We start from the raw sequence: 9,751 nt of genomic DNA, 5'->3' as shown, positions 1-9,751 counted from the left end.
TCTTAACCCTTGACTTACAGCCATCCCTATATGGGATCCGAACCCATGGCCTTGGTGTTATCAGCACTGCACTCTCCCGAGTGAGCCATGGTCCAGCCCCCTGTGTTTAATTCCCAAGTCTCAAAACATGAGATTTGGGATCCTGGGACTATTGTTGTTATCTTAGTCTATCAATCAGCCAATTCAGAGAACTGAGCAGAGGAGAGTCCCTGTGGCTCTGCCTGGTGGACGACAGTCTGACACAAAACCTCTGCTCAGGTCCTGTCTGTGTCTCTCTCTGCTGGCCACGTGCTTCCTGCTCTAGCATCCCTCTGACCCCACCTCAGTCCCCATCCCCAGGTCAAACTAAGTGCCTCCTACCAGTTTACATGGGTTTCTACTATAACACTCATCTCACTGGATTTGAATATATGTGTGTGTAAAATGCGTCTGCTTCTGATGGTAGATCACGAGTATCGCAAGTGTTTGACCTATAGCTCAACACGTTTCCAAATGAAAGTATCTGAATGACCTCCTCATTATCTTGTTTTAATTTATCTTTATAAAGACAACTGAAACTTGTAGGTTAAATAGGTGAGCACTCAGGATGGTGCTGCAGAAAATGGAAAGTTGAGCTTTATTTGCTGTTGGCTTTAAGAATCAAGTGGATACTGGGCAAAAACCTAGAATTATCTAGTAAGAGTTCCTTCCAGTTTTTATTTTCAATTGTGATTTTTTAAAATTCAATTTATCAAAGGCCAGAAATTTCTCAACTTATCTTAAGTAACTAATACATATATGTATATGTCTGTGTGTATGTATGTGTAGTCATTGTGTACATCTCTAAGTAAATGTATTTTATACATTTTGAAAAAGGACCAGAAGTAAAGAACCATTTTTATCACTAGGGTGGATTTTTTGTTAGAATCATGGGTGATTTTTATCTTCTATATGCTTTTTAAAATGAATATGTATTTATTACCAGGAAAAGTGTTTAAGAAATTTTTAATCCTGATGAGTTCAAGGGTCAAAAGAGTCTGGGAGTCTGAGGGATGCTCTTCAGCGTCTCAGCCTTGGTCCTCCAATAAGTCATCAAAACATACTTCAGTCCTGTAATTAAAGCAACTGCAGCTGCATGGTGTGAATTTTGTTCTCGCACAGATCCTTACATCGGGAAGATGTTCATTCCCTTCACCATGCCTGTTCTCCTCTGTCTCTCCAGCTTCATGAGAAGTTTGACCTCCTAAAGCGGACACACCAAGAGGAGAAGAAGAAGGTGGAAGACAAGAAGAAGGAGCTTGAGGAGGAGGTGAACAACTTCCAGAAGAAGAAAGCTGCAGCTCAGTTGCTACAGTCCCAGGCCCAGCAGTCTGGCGCCCAGCAAACCAAGAAAGACAAGGATAAGAAAAAGTAAGCAGGTGTCACCCCCATGTGTATTGGGGACCTCTAACAATTTATTCCTCTTGCATGTCTCTACTTTTCCCATTTACAGACTGGAAACTGGTCTGTTACCAGAAAGATAAAAGCAAGTATTTTCTCTACAGTGCAGGGAAGATGATAAAGGTTTTTAAAGTATTTTTAAAGGGTACACAAAGATTAATTTATAAAACTTGACCTTACTGACCAAGCAATCAGGACTGGAAGTAACTTGCCGTCTCCAGTAGCATCTTCTGCACCAGCCCTAGGATTCTTGGAGAAGATGGGTTTATTTCTCTTCAGTACCTCCTGAAGACAATTCTAATGACTCTTTTGATAAAGAGCATCCTAAAATTACGATTGTTGAAATTATTTTCCTAATCTTTGTTGTATAGCCAGTCTTTGAAAGTCTTGTTCCCAAAATGAAATATTTGGAAGAGCTGCTAGTAGCCACTATTTTTCCTCTAAATTCAACAAAATGATGAATTGTTTATTGTGAAATGGGCTCAAAATCACTTCTCTTTGACCTGTAGTGGCATGAGAGTATATAACATTTCATCAGATTACAGACAAAGTAGAACTAACCCCAGCACTGACATTAGCTGGACCCCACCTCTGCCATCTGTGGCCACCAAATCCCTTTCCTTGTTTGCAGCTACACCACAAGGGTGGGACTGCCTGTGGGTAAGTTGTTCAGTGGACAGTGCTCTGGAGATGAGGTATGAGAGACCCAGGCGACCAAAGCAGTCCGAGGCCCCAAAATTTAGTTATACTAGATTAAGTCTGAGAATAAGGACTGCCTAGATTATAATCCAGTTCAAGAAAACCCTTTGTAGCTACACATGTTGGGAGAATGTCTGACACTGATGGTGACATTCCCCATGCAGATTCAGAGATGACGTGACTCTTCCAATGAAGACGCATAGAAGCCATTTGTCATTGGACCCTTGATCCAGACTAACCCAAGACAGACATAGGGGGTGTGTATGTGTGCACACATCTATAGGCACGAATGAAACAAAAAGCTGCTGAGTCACAGCTTAGGAAACCCAAAGTCCAGTTCTTCTTACCCTGAAGCACTAAAGTACATAAAAGTACAAGTTTTAAAACTAAAAACATTTATCAGAGACCAGCAATGTTAAAAGAATATTTCATGTATAGTGGATGTGCCTTTATTCAATAAAAATTCCCAGAGCTGATCAGTATAGTGCCACAATTTAAAAAAAAGTCTGTTTAATAACTAGCTTCCCAGTGTAGGGAGGTATTTTCCTTGCCCTGTTGAACATGTTAGGTTATTTTTTTCCTACCCTGGGGCCATACCAATGTATAATGCTTTTAAAGTTTACGAGAAGGTTATGTGAATTCTATTTCAGCCTTATTTATATATTCTCATTTATTATTAATGGCATTAGACTTAACTTGGTTTACAGTAGTTACCAGGTTTGTGCCTAATAATGGCATGTGTTTTATGTGTAACTTCTAGGTTCTTACCCTTTTCCACACTTTCCTGTTGTACAGTGAAAGCTACTGCCAGTTGGAGGCCTGGAGTATAAAAAAAAAAAAAAAAAAAAAAAAAAAAATTACACCTTTTACTGCTGGTAGCAGTGGAGAGTTTTGGTTAGAGAGGACCACAGAAAGACAGTAACCAGGGTAACCAGAGCAGCACTTTGAAAAGAAATGGGAAGACTCCTTCTTCCTAGCAGAGCTGGAGCAGATGCAGAAGTGACCACATATGCCACTTAGGAACTTGCTTGTTCTAGGTAGAAAATTAAAAAGAGATGCTTACTTATGTACCTGCTGTGCTTCCACTTCAGAGCTTAACTAGTTTTTCTAACAGTGTTAAATCGATTTTTTCTATTCTAATGACACACTCCCTTTTTAATGTAGGTAAGACTTTACACTTCTCTTTGACCTGTAGTGGCATGAGAGTATATAACATTTCATCAGATTACAGACAAAGTAGAACTAACCCCAGCACTGACATTAGCTGGACCCCACCTCTGCCATCTGTGGCCACCAAATCCCTTTCCTTGTTTGCAGCTACACCACAAGGGTGGGACTGCCTGTGGGTAAGTTGTTCAGTGGACAGTGCTCATCTTTTCTGAAAACTGTTTGCAAAATCGCCATTGGGCATTTGCTGGTTAAGATGCATCTATCCCAAATGAAAGTTCTCAGATTCATCATTTTGAAATTGTACCTGGCATCTAATAACCACGGTTTACAAAACCATCCACTCATCTTTTTTAAAACCCTATTTTGATTCTTGCTAAGGAATAAAGTTGCACGTTCTGGACTTGCCTAAAATTAGACACCTGGATTTTGGGTTTGGCATTGCTTTGTACATAAAAAAGGGGGAAAGCTCCTGGCATTGCTGTAACCATAGCTATGTAATGATTGTCCTTTTTTTTCCCTTCCCAACTAGATTAACAGCGTGTTTTCCATCCATTATATTCCATTCCCCAAGCTACTTTACGCCTTTTCTTCAAGACAGTCGTACAAAGGCATTTACTGTATGTTTATTCTCTGACTCCTCAGCAGCCCGAAGTAGAAGATGACACTCCTGTTCAGTACTAATGTTATACTCAAACCTAATAGATAATGGTTTTGTATTATTTGAGAAAACAAAAACCAAACAGTAAATCCTTCCACTAGAACAGCAGTGGTTTCAAGAAGTCATTTGTGAATTCTAAATTACACGAAAATGAAAACTAACCACGTGTTCTTTAATTCAGTATTAAAATTTTGCTTTTGCTTGTCATGTAGAATAGCCTACTCAAATTTTTGGTTTTAATTTCTGTCAATTTCATAATCATTGCATGAGCATTCACCATCACTGAATGCTGGTGCTGGCGCTCCTAATTTTCCTTTCTTTTTTATTTATTATTATTTCTAACTTTTTTGTTTTGTTTTTAACTTGCAGTGCAAGCTTCACATAAAGCCTGGCAAGCCAAGGATGTTCCCGCATTCACCTGCTTTTGCAGTAATATTGTATCTCTGCCATCTGTGTCCTTTTGTTTTATTTTTTTTTTGCTCTTCCCCAAACACCAATAACTATTAACTCATTTTGCCAAATGTTGTTGGGTGGTGGAAAATGATAGAACAAGGGAATGACAGCAGAGCTCTGTGCAGCTGGACTTTGTTTTTGGAAAGTAAATAATTTGCCTTTTATGCCTGTTCAGAATGTCAGCAGGAAGCATGCCTGTTACTTGTATGTCACTTTGGAATGAGGAAAGTGGGGTAAAATACTGCCTGTACGTCTGACATGAAAACTTCTCACCGCCTCAGCAGCTGAACTAAAAACCTGAATAGCCACGACAACAACTTGCATTTTCTTGATTATTCATCTCCATGATTGCACAATCCCTGAATTCACTGTCTCTTCTCCACACCTGCCCCAAACCAAGGCAGACGTACGTGTGTGTAGGCAGGATGGTGAATAAGCATTATGTATGGCTTTACCCCTGCATACATTTTTCATTTTAATCAATAACATTATTTGGCCTGAGCTTGTGGGTCTGTTCAGATGTCTCCTGTTATTGTTTGAAACTGCATCTGAATGCTTGCCTCTTAAATCCTGGCCAAGTTGGAGTGGACTTGCATAAGAAAACTGATTATATTCACGTTTATCATGCATCCTGATCTTCGCACAGATGGAGATCTCAAAGGTGGTAGCATACAACATTGCTTAGTGGAATCTTCTACTGAGGATGATGGGTTTTCCATAAGCTACTTACTACTTTAAATAAGAGATCTTTCCTAAACATACCTACTCAGCTCTCAGTGGGCTGAGGGGGAGGACCTTAGTAACTCATTTCAGGATATCAGTACTTCTAGTAAAATTTTTCAGTAATCATGAGGAGAAAATTTCTACAAATACTTCAGATAGAAAATTTATTATTTTCTATCATCGGCAGAACAAATCTGAAGGGATCGTTTCAGGGCAAGGTAGAAATGGCAAGGGACACAGCACAACCCGTGAGTCAAGACAGTAGAAATTGAACTTCACACTTAGTTTTTTTGCTTAGTCTCCTTTCAATATTTGGCCATAAAGAGAGGAAGAAATAGAATGGCTGCTGCTTCAAGTCCAGTTGTCCTGAGGAATCTTCCTCACCATGACCAGCTCCACCTGCTCTTCATGCCTAAGGCCCATCGTCTCATCAAAGGTTAGGACTAATGCAAGTGCCAGGACACACACTACATGCCTGATGTGTATGGAAGGGGCCATATTTAATCTCTCTTCGACTATTCCTTTCTGATGCCTATCCTTTCATCTGCTTGATTTTTCCCCCCTAACAAGATTCTCCCAGATTTCTAGTTCTGTAGTCTCCTGTTTCTTACTTGAAAGGATAACATTTCTCATGAACCCAGTACTTCACCTCTGCATTTTCCTTCTGGCCCGCACTATTTACACGTTAAATAAATAGGATCAAATATGCTGCACCTCCCTCCGCACACTCTTTTCCCCTCCCTCCCTTCCCCACCGGCCCTGACTCCTCCTTTTTTTTAAAAATTAATAAGTCTCTAGTCGATTTCAACAGAGATATTTTTCCCTTCTCTTCATCGTCAGTCATACTTAAGGGAAATAAGGAATGGTCTTCCATGAACTGATTTAGCCTTAATTAGGCAAAGTAAGGAAATCAGTTTCATTGAAGCCCAAACTAAGCTGGGATAGAAACTGCTAGAAGCAACAGCAGTAGTGGTCTTTACAGATTTAGTAGCTACTAGACCAGTGCTTTTGTTTTTTTTTTTTTTTTTTTTTTTTTTCCTTTTTTAAAAAAATTCTAGTCTGAAGCTAGCTGTGGAGCAGCCAAATATTAGATGGCATGCTGATTCTAACTATGGGCTGAATTTGCTCATATGCTGTGCACCAGACAAAAGCTTGAATATTTGTGTTGTATGCTTGTTCCAACCACTGCTTGTGTGAGCATTTTTGTGCTTTGTAACAGAAAATACACTTTAAAATTTTGTATCTTGCTTCACTAAATCCTTTTTAAAATGAGCCTAGCAACAAAAGGCATCCAGCTGACTTTTTGATTCCAAGATTGTTGATTGATTGGGTTGATTTATTTTTGCATTAAATTTTTCACAGCAAAATAAATTATATGGCGAGTCAGGGAATAAAAAAAATCAAGAGACATATAGAAGCTGTTTTTTTTTTTAATGTGTTGCTTCTGAACTTTTTTCTACCACTGCTCCCCAGCCCTGTTTAGTTTGTTCTTGCTGCTCTTTTCTTTCTGTATCTATGCCTTTTTTCACAGTAGTCCTTGGCTCTGCACGGAGTAAATGATACCCTCAAATCTAATTGGATGTGCTTTCGCCTTTGCATGTAAGTATAGTAGTAAGAAATCTTTGAGATCTTTCTGACTTTTTAAAATTAGAGAAAACAAATGGGATGGATGGAATTATTTTTTTCTTCTTTTGGAGGGGGGTAGGGAGGTAATGGTTTAAATAGCCTTTGTTTACAAAAAAAACAAAAAACAAAAAAACCCAAAACTAGATATATGTAAAATGGTCACATTTATATTTTTTTCACTAGAACTACATAAACTCAACTCCTTAGCCTCTGTGTGGAAGTCAGAAATTATGAATCCCAGCCTGTGTTCTACACAGCATCACAGGATATTACAGAGGGTCCTTGATTCTTGACAATGTCAATAAAGTTAGAATAAGAAACTACCACCTTCTACTGCAGAAAATCAGAAAATCAAGAGGAAAAAATGTTTTACACTAGGCTGCCTTTGTGACCACTTAATTTTTTTATCTTTGTTTAATGGTCTCTCCTTAAACTGCTAACTCCTGGCAGATGTCACCTGACCACTTAATTTTTTTATCTTTGTTTAATGGTCTCTCCTTAAACTGCTAACTCCTGGCAGTTGTCACCTTTAATGGTCTCTCCTTAAACTGCTAACTCCTGGCAGTTGTCACCTTTTTTTTTTTTTTGGCCTGATAGCTGTAACTGACCTCCCTGAACATCTTTTTTTTCAAACATAAGGACCATCTTTTTGCTTCTTCTGGACTGTAGGATGTTATGGAAAAGCATTTATGAGAATTTATTGCCAGTTCAGAGATAATGTTTTCCCAGCTTAAACTCTCTATTAATTGGCCAAGGTTTTGTCCAAAAAAGGGCATCTCAACCAGGGGAATTACTCAATGTAATGCTGGGCACAAGTTATTCATCATCTTCCTTCTCTGCTTTGTAACTCACCAGCAATAACACTTACTCTGCATATCTCGTGCACCTCAAATGCTTGGTTTCCTCACTTTCTTGACATATCCATAAGTGTTTCACATACAAACTGTGGAATCAGGTTTTTCAGCTGTTCCCGACCCACGTCATACTGTCTCTGTGTGGTCCTACCAAAACTGTCCATTCAGATCCCTTTGCAAGTCTCTGGAATTGTCAAGTCTCAGCTTTCAAAAGTCCTGGTTCTATTGACAGGACCCATATGTGATGACTTTTTAGTGGGAATTATGACCTACAAAGTCTAGTTTGTACGTAGGTATGAAGAAAATTTTTTAAATAAATTGAAAATTAAGCTGTGAACAGCATTAGAACTTTGTCTATTTCTTAATTTTAAAATATACTGATATGCCTTAAACTGTAGTTGTAGATCTTTGTCATTTTGCTCTTTGAAAATAACCGATGTGTTTTCCAAAACTGTTGTGTAATCTACTTTCAGTGTTAATGCAGAATTGTCATATATGTAAGCTGCATGTTAGGCACCTGTCTTTTTTTTTAAACTAAAATAATTGTATTGATGTGAAGCATATCATTTTTTTAAGTATAAAAGTAATCACTTAGCAACATGCTTGGTAATTTGGTGTCTGTTAAGGTAGGAGAGTGACGGACAGATAATCTATGCATCTATCACTAGTGCCAAGACATAACGCAGGGGAAAATATATTTTTACCCAAACATTGTTTTGCGTGCCCTTTTGTGAATTCTTTTTAGTCACTGCTGATATGCATATGTACACGTGCGTATTATATTGGGTAAAAGAAACAGGAATGACAGTCTCATGATTTATTGCTTTGCGTGGTGGACTTTAAATGCTGCCATCTGGGCAGCACCAACTTCTCCAAGATCCTTGCCGTGTGGTGTCCTGTACTTCATATACCGTCTCCATCCCCATCCTGCCATCCTGATCCCTCTCGGCCCATCCGAGGCACCCTCTTCCTGCCTGGCCTCTGGTGCCAGGACTGCCACCCTCACGCTCCAGCTGAGCTTGGTGAAGTCATCCCTTTAACTGACACCTGCCGTTCTTTCACAGCTTGTTGTAGAGAAGCTCCTTTCTTTTTGTTTCTTTTTTAAGCCTATAAGAATCCAGTTTGAATCTGAACCTTTCTTTTTTCTCTTCTGTAGCTTCTTCTTTATGTAACCATCCTGTTGACAAGCCCTACTCTCTCCTAATGGACATAGAGCATTAGAAGAGCAGGAGCTGTCTGTTCACACGTGTTGGGGAAGAGTTACCTCATTTCCACCATCGCCTCCTGTTCTTTTAAAGTCTGGGTCAAATATTGCACTGCTGTTTGTATTTGTCAATGTCTGTTTACAAACCACGACCCATAGTGGATACTGAAGTGACTTATCACTACCAAAAATAACAGTACTTAATTAAAAGGAAAAGGAAATTGAGTGAAACAGAGAACTTGGGCCAAGACCCAAGGTCTTGTGTTGGGATCTAATTGCTTAGCTGTCATGTTCTTGAAGCTGCTGATCCAAGAACATGTGGACTGAAGACAGCATGTACCCTAACATGAGGTGCCACCCCCTCTGGGGCCCAAAAACTTGATCTCGTGGTAACTCCTGACCTCTGTGTCCCATGAGCAACATTCTGAACAGCCCGATCAGGATCCTCGACCATCATCAGGTCATAAGATCTGGGCAACATTTTCCTTCCTCGCAGTCACCTCTTAGGGGCAGTTTTCATAGTCATGGGACAATTTTCAAATCTTGTTATCTGTTGTAGAACATGGACATGCATTTTAAGTTACCTTTCAATTTTATTACTTGTCTATAGCTTTGCTTATTTCCATCTTCATTTTTCAGCCCCATAATAGGTAGCTTATAAAAGTATACTATTGGTGGCATGACTTGCATTGGTCAGGATTCTTAGGAGTGTTCCCTTCTGTATAAGAATGGTAATGTGTGCTTCTGTTGGATGGTGAAATGATGAAGCAACAGTCCCTGCTTCTTGAATCATTTGTTTTCTTGAAAGAGGTTACTTAGAGCAATTGGATGAGCATGCTGGCATGCTGCTTTCCTTACTTAGAAACTACTATTAAATGTAAGTCAAGTCAGATTCATCTGAGCCATTAAATGATCAAAACATGAGTCAAGAGCCATCCCCTTCAT

At 39.2% G+C, this 9,751-nt stretch overlaps 1 long non-coding RNA gene across 1 annotated transcript; it reads left to right on the top strand.

The window, feature by feature from the left end:
* Positions 1 to 971: 971 nt before the first annotated feature.
* On the top strand, positions 972 to 9,291 carry LOC103607453. Its single transcript, XR_551967.1, has 3 exons — positions 972 to 1,389; positions 6,654 to 6,721; positions 8,759 to 9,291. It is a non-coding gene; the product is annotated as an uncharacterized LOC103607453 (long non-coding RNA).
* Positions 9,292 to 9,751: the final 460 nt, after the last annotated feature.

The sequence above is a fragment of the Galeopterus variegatus genome, unplaced genomic scaffold, assembly GCF_000696425.1.
Source record: "Galeopterus variegatus unplaced genomic scaffold, G_variegatus-3.0.2 Scaffold7441, whole genome shotgun sequence".
In the NCBI taxonomy this organism is placed as follows: domain Eukaryota; kingdom Metazoa; phylum Chordata; class Mammalia; order Dermoptera; family Cynocephalidae; genus Galeopterus; species Galeopterus variegatus.
Note: the sequence above shows the minus strand (reverse complement) of the source record. Positions and strands in the feature narration are given on the sequence as shown.